Here is a 13,076-nt window from a genome sequence, read left to right on the forward strand (position 1 = left end):
AGGAAGGATTCGGTTTCGACCCAGGATGTTGCCATGTCCCAAGAATGCATATAAGTGAATTCTTTTCTGGAAATGCATGTAAAAGACCTGCGTCTTTACAAGACAAAAAAGAACCTCAAAGAATATATTGACACTGTTTCCAGTGAACTGAAAGAAGCAAGCTTTAGTGACGAAATAAGAAAGGAAATGCACTTTCTCTTCTCTGGTCAATTTGCTATGTGATGTGGGAATCACCATTCATGGTTTTTAAATTTCAGCTTTCTTATCCTTAAAATGATGGTAATAGTAAAGATAACTTGCATATTTACTGTAAGATTATATCACATGAATTTTTCCTCAAGGTTTTACAGGCAGTGACTGATAGGATGGTGCACGCCTCCTTGCTGGCTTTGCTTACTTATTGGGTGGCACAAACATGCCTTCTGTCACATTTGTGACACTCACCTCCAGCCCTGGCAGTAAAGGCAGCACAGGATCAGGCTGCCTTCAGGGTTCTTGAACAATCTGTACAGCTCTTGGGCCATTAGTGTTCCATCAAGGCATAGTTGGTTATGCAATATGGACTTATTTATTTGCATATAAAAATGAAATTACTCTTATAGTGCAAATGGTGCCACAAAATACAGCACAACTTCAAACAAAGCACACATTTTGGACTACAGTGCCAGAAAATATAGCACAAAGTCCATTAACTGACATGCTGGGCAGCCCAATTGTATACAGACTCCTGCATGGCAATGCAATGGCACCAGCACAGTCTCCACTGCATGCTATGGGGGAAGTTGCAACACTGGCGGACTCCTCAAGGTAAGGGAACATTTGTCCTCTTGCCCTAGGGTAAGCCCCAGATGCTGCAATGAGGCAACTTGGACTTGTACCTGCATAGGTTCATGTTGCCTCGTGTAGGATTATTTGGCCCAGGAAAGGAAGATAGAATACGGCGTGTACCACTGCCACCAATCCTGCCCCCTCCTAGAACCGATCTGCCTCCACCCTACTCTGGTGTGTGCTCCATCTGGATCTGGCACTAACAGGACAGTGCAGGTCTTCCTGCTGGCACCAAATGTCTGTACTGTTTATGGCACGTTTGTGACAAGCACAAACTCCGCCAGCACAGGAGGGGATAGGATTGGGCCATAACTCTTTGATGAACATTAAAAGTCACTCAGAAAACAAAACAAGGAATTAAATTTTGTATTATGTAAAAAAAAAAACAACAAAACCCTTGGCTGTAGTTTAAACATGTCTGAGCAGCAAGGCGGAAACTGCACAGGTGCTAGGTTCTGCTATCCCTAGGTTCAGAAATGGATGTGGAATTAAAAAGCTACTCCAGTCACCTGAAACAGGCATCAGTATTGTCCCTCTGCTTCCATCTAGTGTTTAGCTCAGTGGTTCCCAAACCAGGGCTTAGAACACAAATGAGGGTTGCATGGATGTTCCTCGGGGTTGTGGGAAGGTCCTCATGTAGGGAAAAATGTCTGTTGATGTCTGGGTCCAGACTCACCTGGCTCCAGTGGACCCAAAAAAGCTTTTGGAATTCCCCCTCCCTCTGCAGAGCAGGCAGCTTTCAAGGCGTTGGGCCTAAGCCTCTGGAGCCCTTCCTCCTGCAGTGTCAAGAGGTGTAGCCAGGCAAACCATGAGTTTAGCTAGAGTGGCCAATGCAGCTGAGTGAACAATCAGGGAATATCCAATCCCAATGTACTAATTTTACCTAAATTAATTGTTATGTTACTTCAACACAGCCTAAGCAAGTATGCTGGAATGGTTCTGCAATTCAGGACCTATCCAGGACTGTGGGAAGCACAGATATATCGATGTAGGATTCTTGCTGTTTCAAGCAACATTGTTTTCTGGATCTGAGCTGGTATAGTTTACTCAAGGTCAATAATGTTAAGATGTTTCTTCATACTTCTAGGCACTGCTAAGAGGTCTCCACTGACAATTGGCACAATATTGACCTGTGTATGACCCGCCTCTCTGTGGGCCCTTTGCAACTGGAAGCAAGATGGCAGCAGCCTGTCCTGAAAGATGTTGGTGGCCACCAATTCTAGAGGCTTCTTCCTTCTTAGCAGGAGCAGGGTGCTGCAATGGAGTCTGGGATTGCAGCAAGGCCTCAGTCACTAGCAGGCAGGTGGCTCCTCCGGAGAAGGGGACTTTTGTCCCCTTCCCCCAGGAAAAGTGAGTAGCCCTGCAATGGGGCTATACAATTCTATGACAATCTGAGGGTTGGTGTAGAATTTAGAGCCTCCATAGAGTCGGGCAAGCGGCCCCACATGGAGACTTAAGATCCAGTGGAGCAAAGCTCCACCGGTCCTGCCTCCCTCCCACCCCACTCCCTCCCCCCCTGGTACGCCTCCTCACCACCTCCCCACACTTCTGAGTAGACATGTATAGAATTGAAATGTACCTCTCCACTGCCTAGTGGTCCATGCAACGACGGAGCTCCGGTGCTAGGCCAGCACTGGGCTAGTACTGGCACTCCACCAGTGCTAGGGCCTGCAAACATGCTTTATGGCACGTTTGCGACAGTGTGTACTGGCGGTAAGCAGGTGCGCACTGGTTAGGATTGGGCCCCACGGCTACAGTTGTGTACACACTTTCCTGGGAGTAAGTCCCATTGATTACAGTGGGACTTACTTCTGAGGAGACATGCATAGGATTGCTCTGTAATAGTCCTTCTTTGCTCTTCTTGATACAATTGTTCAGTGCTCATTTTTCTCCCTCTATTGGTTGTTTGGCTCCAGAATGAGTATATTAAAGGAAATGGGTTACAGACTCTAACAGGTAGCACAAGAGGTGATGCTTTGTATTATGTTTTCCTTAAATGTAGTAAAGACAAATTTCATTCCATTTTTTTTTTTTGCACATCCATTTAACTTATTGTCTGTAATCAAATATTAATTATTTCAGCCAGTTTGCAACTAGTTTGTATGGTCTAGTTTGCATTCAGGGTCAAGCATCAAGATGTTTTTCAACAAACGAAGGCACAATGTTCTGCCAGGAAGAGGCATGGAATGCAGACCCTCCAGATTTCTGGTCACACTGACATTCACCCATATTTGTCTGGATAATAAAGGTTTTACACATCTGTTATCTCCAGGAACTCTTTTATACAAAATACAACATCAGAATATTAATCTATAATGTGCACTAGTCAACATTATGTTGAAAATGTCACAATTCAGTTCTGTACATGTCTACTCAGAAGTAAGCCCCATTGTATTCAATGGGGCATTCTCCCAGGAAAATGTGTATCCAGTGGCAGCACTAGCATTTACATCACCCAGTACAGGAGGCTAGCACGTCACCTCCATGATGGACCTCATCCCATGCAGTGGTCAGGGCAAAAACCCAGGTGGTGGGCGTGGTGATGTACCATCGCTCCATCCCCGCTGGTTTTTTGGCTATACCTTTTGATAGAATAGAGATATTTCAAAGTGGTTTGTTTCATTGCATTCTGCTGTAAATTATGCATCAAATGGTATATAACATGATGGTATTATTCCTACAAACTGTGATTTTGGTCACTAGTGGTGTCCCCCGCCCACCCCAAGGGTATCACTTTTCTAACACCTTATTAGTTCCATGCTGCCTCATAATAACATCTCATGGGCTTTTTGAACAATCAGTCTCATTTGTCCTTCTGAATTAAGGAAATGTACTCTTTTATTACATACATACTTTTTTGTTGCATTTTTGTTTTCTGGTTTTTTCACCATAACTTCTGATAGAATTGAGGTATTTCATTCCTGTTGTTTCAATACATTCTGCTGTAAATTGCACATCAAATGATATATAACATGATAGTAGTAGTAGTAGTAACTAAACTAGTAAATAGTAGTAACTAAAGTAGATAGTAACTACATACCACAATTTTAGCATGTGACTGCCTCCAGTGTGAGTCATCCCCTATGGGCATTGCTTGATGCTAGCCACACCTAGCAATGCCACGGTGTGCATTGGACTGCAGCCTTACAACCCAGTCCAACCCAAATCCACTCCCAACAGTGAAGCCATGCCACTGGAGCACATGGTGTATCCTGCGAGAAATGAAACCTTGGATTGCTGAGAAAGGGAACACTCACTTGTCCAAAGATAAGCCTTCCTTGCCTCACTGAGTCTACTTGGATCTGCATCAGCTACATTGCCAGTACACACCTGTATTGGAATCTGGAAGAACTGGCGAGGAGGTAGGCTGTGGTGTCAGCAGTGGCCCCTTTAAGGGTAAGGCCTGGGCCTCCAGCAGAGTATGCTGCACAGCTGCAGCCACTGGAAGGCAATAGGGCCCTCAGGGATATAAGGAGCACCTGAGGCAGAAAGGGTTGGGGGTTTTTGAAGGAATGCAGGTAGGAGAGGAGACTTACTTGGCTTATTGAATTTGGAATCTGACTGGACTTGGATACCCTGATGGATTTGACTGCCCTACCTGGAACCTGACCTTGGACTGTAACTTGGCTTATTGGCTCTTAACTCTGATTGATGGGACTGATTTACTTGGCATCTGTGGACTGGAACTGGACTTTGACTTTTGCTTGCTGCACTGGTGAGTTGCACAAGGGGGATTGATCAGCCTTAAGCGGGCACAAGGCCCATTGGATTGGGATTTGGCAGAACAACGTCCTATTGAATCCTGGAAGATGAAGAAGCAGGTCAGGATATTGGTGGGTGATGATGAAGACAGAGACTGAGCAGCAGATCAGGAATCTTGCTGTCTTTATACATACCTAATCTGTTCCTGAAAAGAGCCCATATATACTGAAAATCTGATGACTACAATTAATACATTAATTGTAATATGCACAATATATAAATGAAAATATATATTAAAAAGATGGATCTGTAGAGTCTTAGGGTTACCACTGGCTTGGATCCGAAGAGCTATTTAGGGTGCAATCTAATCTCACGTGCAATCCTAACTTCCTTCCCTAGGAGGGTTGTAAACATACCGTAAAGCACATTTGTGCCTTTTCAGGAGGAAGCTGCGGCAGCACATGCAGGTGTGCTAGAATATGAAGGCTGCATCCAGCCTCCGTGGCAGCTTGCCCCAGGTAAGTTGCGTCAGCCAAAGCAGGGGCCTGGTGAGAGTGGGGAGGAGGTGGGAGGGAGGCATACTGGGGCAGAGAAAGGGTGGGCAGAGGGTAGCCCTGGGGGTGGGAGGCAGGGATCTGGCTGTTGTGTTGGATCCCAACCCCTGTTCCCAAGTAGTGCGGAGCGGCTACAAGCCGCTCTTTTCTCTTTTGACTTGTGCCATCTCAGTACAAGGCGCAAGGAGTGCTCAGGAGTGGTACAAATCCATGGAGACCCATAGGGGCTACAGTGGCTTACCTGGGGGTAAGGGAGTTTCTCCTTACCCCTGGCTGAGCCTGGATAGAGTGCAAGCCTCCTGGCCTGCCTGTTCCAGCACAAGATAGGATTGCACTGTTAGGCACATTGAAGGGTGTGAGAATGCCCAGTAGAATCTTTGACTAAACTTCTTTTGAGAAGCGTATCTCTATGCCTTACTAAAAACTGCTTTTCAAGTTTTCCTTGCCCACAAATGAGGTTTGCCATGCAGCACCTCATGGGGGGGACTGTTCTTCAAAGAACACAACTACAAACCTCCCTTGGGTGTGCAGAACTAGTCATGAAGCTCTTTAGGTGCACACAATGCACAGATATTCCTACATCAGTCTGTATTCTTCATAGGAATTTGGTTTGGACTGCCTTGTAATTTTTTCAACCTTCTATTCCTAGTCACTTTGTTGTCGTAGATAAGCTTCCTCTAGATCCGTGTTTCTCAAACGGTGGGTCAGGACCCACTAGGTGGGTCGAGAACCAATTTCAGGTGGGTCCCCATTCATTTCAATGTACATTTTACTTTTAATATATTAGATGATGCTACAATGGTATGTGACTGCATTTGGGAAAATATTACATATCTGTACTTTTAACAGGCTATTATGTATATGTTTTTAACAATGATAATCAATGGGGCTTACTCCCAGGTAAGTGTGGATAGACTTGCACCCAGGATGTCTGGGGAACTTTTTTTAAACAGATCAGCAACTGCTTGGGAGGGTTGTTTTTTGTTTAAATAAATTTTTAAACTTATTGTAAACTTTTAATTTAATTTGCACAATCCAAACCTGTGCTGGAGCAGACAAGCCAGGAGGCTTGTGCTACATCCAGTGCAGGTTTGTTGGCTACAGCAGCTCAGCCAGGGGCAAGGGGAAGCTCTTCCCCTTACCCCTGGGTAAGGGCTGCTCGCCTCAATGGGTCTCCTCAGACCTGCACCACCTCTGGAGTGCAAGGAGCGAGTGCGAGGAATGCAAGTGCGAGGAGAGCGGAGCACCTTGAAGCTGCTCTGTTCTCTGCGGGGACAGGGGTTGGGATCCTACATAACTGCCAGGTCCCAGCCCCGCCCCCCGCTCCCCGCGTGCCCTCCCCTGGGGCTGCCCATTGCCTGCCCTCCCCCTACCCAGAAATGCCCCTTCCTGCCTCCCTGCCCCCCCACACCTACCGTTGCCGATTGTCGGCACAGGTGCAGCCGCTGGAGAGGCTTCTGCTGGCCTCCCCCCCATTGGTGCATCGGAGACGCAAATGTGCTTTATGGCATGTTTGCAATCCTCCCAGGGGACTTATGCCAGCCTATGTGCTGGTTAGGATTGCACCCTTAATTAGATTAGATTTTGTCATATGGGGGTGTTAAAAATTTTCCTGCTTGATGATGTCACTTCCAGGTTATCATCATCACTTCTAGTGGGTTCTAACAGATTGTCATTCTAGTAAATGGGTCCTGGTGCTAAACGGTTTCAGAACCACTGCTCTAGATCAGGGGTGTCCAAAGTTTTTGGCAGGAGGGCCACATCGTCTCTCTGACACTGGGGGGGGGGAGGGAGAATTAATTTACATTTAAAATTTGAGTAAATTTACATAAGTTTACGTAAATGAATATATTAAAGATGAACTTATAAGAATGAATGAAGGTCTTGCAATAGCTCAAGGCCTATAAAAGGCCTTGCACAAAGCAAGGCTGGCCTTTCCTTTGCTGCTGCTGCTGCATCACAGACATGAAACAACAAGCAGTGGAGGGAGCCCTCATCCCACAGCTCATGTGAGAGGTCAAACAGTTGCCCTCACGCTGAGAGCAGCTGCATCGGGCTTGTGTGGACTCCAACAAATCTCAGGAGGGCCAGAGGCTCATTGGAGACTGGGGGCTCGCTGAGGGCCGCACTGAGAGGCCTCAAGGGCCACAAGTGGCCCCAGGGCTGGGGTTTGGGCACCCCTGCGCTAGATTAAATACCTGGATACTTAGCAACTCATCCTTTCCCACTAAGCAAAGGAAAACACTTCACTCCAAATCATTTGCATCTTTTTGAAAACCTTGTAAAGGGGGGGGGGAGGCAGGGAAAAGGCCCAGCATGGGAAACTTCATTTTGCTCACCCTTGCCACGCTGGTGTGAAGACCAGTGGGTCTAGTCTCCAGGACTGGTCCTACTGGGCTGATGACCAGATACAAGGGTGGAGACAGTGCTGATACCTTTAACCATTGCATAAAAGAGGGACTTTGGGCAGGTGCAGCTTCCACATTGAGGGCACAATTGTAAAATTCCCTCTTTACCTGGTTAAAGGTAGAGGCACTCTATCCTCACTGGATCTGGTCACCCAGGAACTAGCACAAGGCAGCAGTACTCCAGGGCGCAACGTTCAGGGAGGAGAGGACTTGTGTCTTGGACCAGGTTTGCTCCCCCATGGCCCCCCTTAGCGAGGCCCCTGATCTAGCACTTTGTCTGGTCCCATTCCAGGCTCCAGTCCCCCAAGCCGTCAAGTGGCAGCCCGTTCCGCAGGTGAATTCTGTGCCTGCAAGGACTTTGGTGTGTGCAAACCTCGCCCTGAAACGGGCTGCTCGGAAGTCATGAGAAGTGGGGCAGGGAGGCAAAACGGCTGCGGCGGACTGACTCCACTCGCGGGTCCTGCTCCTGCGCTTACTGCCTGGGGGGCCAGTGGCTCGCCTCCGAGGCTCCAGCGCGGCTCTGCCGGCGCCAGCGTCACGCTACCGCTGCTCTCGCGCTGCCTCGGCGGCCACCAGGGGTCGCGCTCCTGCGCCCTCTGCCTGCCCAGGCGAGGCGAACTCCCGCGCTCGGGAGGCTGAGCCTCCCCCACTGGGCGGTCCCTGCTGGGCGCCACTGTTGCTCCAGCCTATCCAGAACTGCCCTTTACCTGTGGGACCTCCGTCCTCCAAAGGGCTCCGCGCATGCAAATGAGGGCGCCGCCTGCTGCACCCTCACCTGCATCCCTCTGGCTGAGCATCCCCAGGACCGCTGGCTGGGCAGGAGGGAGAAGTTGGGGGCTTTATGCTTTCCTTTGTTGCCATGAGACGGGAGGGGGGTCTGGACTCTGCTCCGCCTGCATGTCCTTGAGTGGGTGCCTTAATCCACTGGGGAACCATGTGGCTCCAGTAACAGTGGAACCCCAGTTGCCTCCAGGTTGCCCCAACAGCCCTGGTAAAACACGGGGGGGGGGGCGGCGTCTGGGTCAGAATCTCATCAATACTGGGAAGGTTTACATTGCATTTTGGGATATCATCATCATCTGCTGAATACAGTATTTGAGCAACTAGTGTTCTGGATTGGAATATTTGCACATGTAAGTGAAATTGCACTGGCAGAACAAAGCTTTTGTATTCTAATGCAATATTCCACTGGCAAACAATGCCTCAAGGAAGAAAAACATGCAGTACAACTTCTAATATACTTAAGGGTGCCTAACTTTCCCATGTTTGTTAGCCACACAGGACCTTTGGTGCAGGATTATAAGAAGAAAACCACAGAAATGGAAAAATCCTCTGTAGATACCCAGGGTAGCATTTAAGGAAACAAAAGGCATACCTTTGTCATTTCCAAGGGTTCCTTTTCACTTGTCCAGCCAGCCAGGAAGGCAGACAGGCAGGTAACCTTTAGAGTAGGACAGCACAGAATTATTCAGTATGAATCAATGATTAGCTGGAATACCAAAGTGTTTGCAAGCTTTCCTTGGTAGATTTTATAAGCTGGAGTTTAAAGAGAGTGCTGTATATTGATTTTATTACCTGTCCCAGGTAGACCCCTTCATGAGGCTACCACAAGCATTTGACTCAGCAGCTGAGTCTGTGTGTGTGTGGGGGGGGGGGAGTGCCCATCTCTGTTTGCCTATTAGCCTCCACTGCCTCTCCTTCCATTTCCAGGTTTGTAAAAGGAAGAGGGGGACAAAGAGTAAAAGGTGGAGAGCATGAGAGTGCTGAGCTAGAACATTGGAGAACACTTAGAGCAGAGGCTAGCACATCTTTGAGTGGGGGAGGCAACTTTTGGTATGCTGCCTCAAGTGTCAGAGGGTTTTGGGCCAGCCCTGGCCTATCCTCTAGCACAGGTTACAGCAAACCTTCTTTCTATATAGTTCTTTCCTTCTTTCTGCAAGTTCTTTCTATATGAATTTGTGTTATCCCAGCCCAGATCCCAGAGGTCTAAGGGAAAGGTATCAACATCTTTGCTAAAACTGTAAAATGTATCTTGAATAACCAAAGTATATTGTATCCTAACTTGCAGTTCACAGATGGTAAAATGCTGTGTAAATTGCATTTCTTATGAAAGCACTGCCTCTTTTCCCGACTTATATATAATAATTTTCTCCTATTTTTTAAAGTAATGTTAATGTAAATTGCCAACATATAAATGATTACAAAATTAATTGCAGATAATAAAATATATTTAAAATAATGCTGTGATTCACACTTTCTTGGTGCCTCTTTGTAATGATGTTATTGAGCTTTCTAACGATAATTGTTTTGTTTTGTCCCTTTCCTTAGAAGTTGGAAGCTTATTTATTAATTCAATTTTTATCCAGTTTTCCTCCCAAATGGGCAGCCAAGGCAGCTTACAAAAGTATATAAAATATATAAATCCAATTCATAACTATTAAAGCATAACTGAAAGCAATTTTTTAAAAAAAACCTGTTTAGAAAAGATTTTACATGGCCAAATTTCCTTTGGAGGAAGGAGAACTAGAGGCTTACAGTGTAATCCATTTTATTTACATATGTTCATTTTGACTTATAATACTTTTGGGTCACTGAACCACTGGAACTCGCTTTCTGATGGTATAGCATGCTTTACAAAAGCTGTTACAAAAGGCAGATGCCAGAGAGCACAGACAGGCCACTGTCACTAGAGGCTTCGGCTATGCTCAAGTGGGCCAAGGAAAAATTCCAGTGCCTGTAAGTCAGTGCAGGATGTGGGCAGGGACAGAATGGGGCAGGGAGAGAATGGGGTAGAAACCAGGGTGGGGAGGGGTATGTGTTGAAGCCAGGACCGGGGCAGTATTGGCTGCAGCAGCACCACCAATATCCAACCTATCCCCCTTCCGTGCCTCAACCTTCCTTCCCTGGTCCACTTGGACTTGCAGCAGCAAAATAGCTGGGGCAGGTCTGAGTAAAACCATACAGGCAGTGGAGGCTTATTTATGGGCAAGGGAATAAATATCCCCTTACCTGGAAGACCCCTGCCCTGCATTCTGGTGCAGCTTGCATCTGGTGGTGTGGCTGCATCGGCGGAGGGGCAAAGATTTAGATAGGATATGACTATAAGTGTTATATGATCATTACCGCAAACACATATGAAGTACTGCTTAACAGCAACATCAAGTGAATGTTTGCATATTTGCTCTTCCGCTTTTTTCTTCCACTGAAATATTCAAAGTGATGTGCAAGTTTCAGAGGTATAACCATTTGTACATTCTTCCTGTGTAGCTTCTCCATTCATTTCAAAGGAATTGGGAAAAATGGAATCAATGGATGTGTATACTTTTGATCACTTTTCAATTCTTGATCTACAGGTGCAACCTATTTATCCACAGATTTTTAATCTGCTGATTTGTCTCAACAAATCAACTGAAAGTTGAACACACCTTCGTTTCCAGGCAGCCCAAAACACTGCAAAAAGGTTCCACCTCATCCAGGAAGGGAATAGCCCTGGAGCCATGGAAGAGGTTCCCCTTGCGAAGGAACAGTAAGACTCCTGGAGCCCCTGAGGCAGCAGCGAGGCTGAAGAGGGGAAAGGAGGGTGGAAAACCTCTGTAGCCAGAGCACATGCAGCAGGGTGGAGCACACACTCTCTCTCACACACACTCACACTCACACTGGGCAGGTAGCAACAGAGGGAATTGCTTTAAAAAACCCAGGGAGTGTTTGCCAAATTCCCCCCCTTCAGACTGAGATGGTGCAGGCTCAGCCTACACTAACAAAACAGCCCAGCAAGCAAGTCTTCCCAGCAAGCCAAAGCATGAGATTTAGGCTACAATCCAATCCACACTTTTCTGGGAATAAGCCCCATTGACTAGAATGAGACTTACTTCTGAGTATGCAAGCATAGGACTGGGTTCTCAGGCTACAATCTTCTCCACATTTTCCTGGGAGTAAGCCCCATTGACTAGAATGGGACTTACTACTGAGTAGAAATGCATAGGACTGGACTCTTAAAAGCTCAGCATCCCACCTGTGAAAGAAGCAGGACAGCTGTGGCAATGGGGAGGGCTGAGTATGGAGCTGGGGGGGGGAAGGCAATGGAGAACAGCAGCCTTAGTTTCCTTCCATCCCCAAGTGTCAGGCTGCAGCGTATTTGCATAACTCGATGCAATTTAGCACAACACAACAAAACACAACAATTTATTTGTTATTCACAAACAAAATTGGACAGAATGGACCATGTGATTGTGTTGTGATTTTTTTCTTAATCGCGGTGGGTCACAGAACAGAACTCACGCAGGCTCCACCTGTACTTTTCAAACTCTTTTTGATCCACTTATCAGTTTTTTAGAACAAACACTTGCAGAGTAGTTTGGAATTACCATGAAGCTAAAAAACTAGCCATATTTGTGAATTTTACTGAAGCTTTTACCTTACTGCATGTCTGAGTACTGCAGTTGATAGTTTTGCTATGAATAGGAAGGTTCTTTTTACTTATTTTAAAGATTAATATAAAATATATTTCATCACACTGGACAAAATTAAATGTGAATCAGAAAATCCAACCACTTTGTGTTTAATTTATTTAAATCATAGTGCAATATATGGCAATATAGTCATGTAAGTTAATAATAAACTTAACATTTGAAAACTGCAGTTCAGTTTTCAAATGGCTATTTTCCTATTATTGTACACTATTCTCATACTGTTTACAGAACACCTGATTAAAGCATGTCTCAGGTGTACTAACAGTATTAATTGGCACAATCACATGGTCCATTGTGTCCAATTATGTTTGTGAATAACAAATAAAAAGCATCACTTCTAAAGACTATTAGTGGGATTGCAAACTGTAACACAATTTTATTATAGATTCTATTTGTGCTGTGTAAAACTCAAAGTGAAATACAGGTTCAGATTGCTTTTTTGCACTGTAACAGTCACATTAGGTAAGTTGCACATAAATAACTTCTGCAAAAAAGTAGGAAGTCGGTCTAAATACTAACATTCAGGTTTGAGTTCCAGGTTTGGGTAGCAATGATCATGTTCTGCAGAAAAAGAAAAAGTGGGAACATCTGGTCTTCTCTGTTAGGTTATAAGCTTGGAAGACTACTGTTCCTAGCTTGGCAAGTCAAGACAAAATAGACAAGGGTTGTTTTGACTTGGGAAGGAAAATGAATTATCCACAATCTATCATTGTGATGTGATTTAAAAACCTTAATATGTATTCTAAATCTTTCTAAACAGGGTTGTCAGGTCCAAACTGAGACAGATCCAATTACTTCTAGGTTTGGGAGGGGGGAAGCAGCTGTAACCCCTTATGTGACTGGAGGAGGGATGGAAGTCACATCTCTTTTAGAGCTGTGCAGATGTCTTTGGGTAAGATTTGAATGAAGCCAACACAAAACTTGCATTTTGGGCTTACTCCTGAAATAAGTTTACAAATTCAGCCCCCCCCCCCAGGGAATCTTGATGTCCCCTGCACAGGTAGCCCAATCTTACTTAAATTCTCAGAACACGGAAGCCAGCAAGATCTAGATCGGGGTGCTCACACTTTTTTGGCTCGAGAGCTACTTTGAAACCCAGCAAGGCCCGGAGATCT

Source organism: Tiliqua scincoides, chromosome 2, assembly GCF_035046505.1.
Source record: "Tiliqua scincoides isolate rTilSci1 chromosome 2, rTilSci1.hap2, whole genome shotgun sequence".
Classification (NCBI taxonomy): domain Eukaryota; kingdom Metazoa; phylum Chordata; class Lepidosauria; order Squamata; family Scincidae; genus Tiliqua; species Tiliqua scincoides.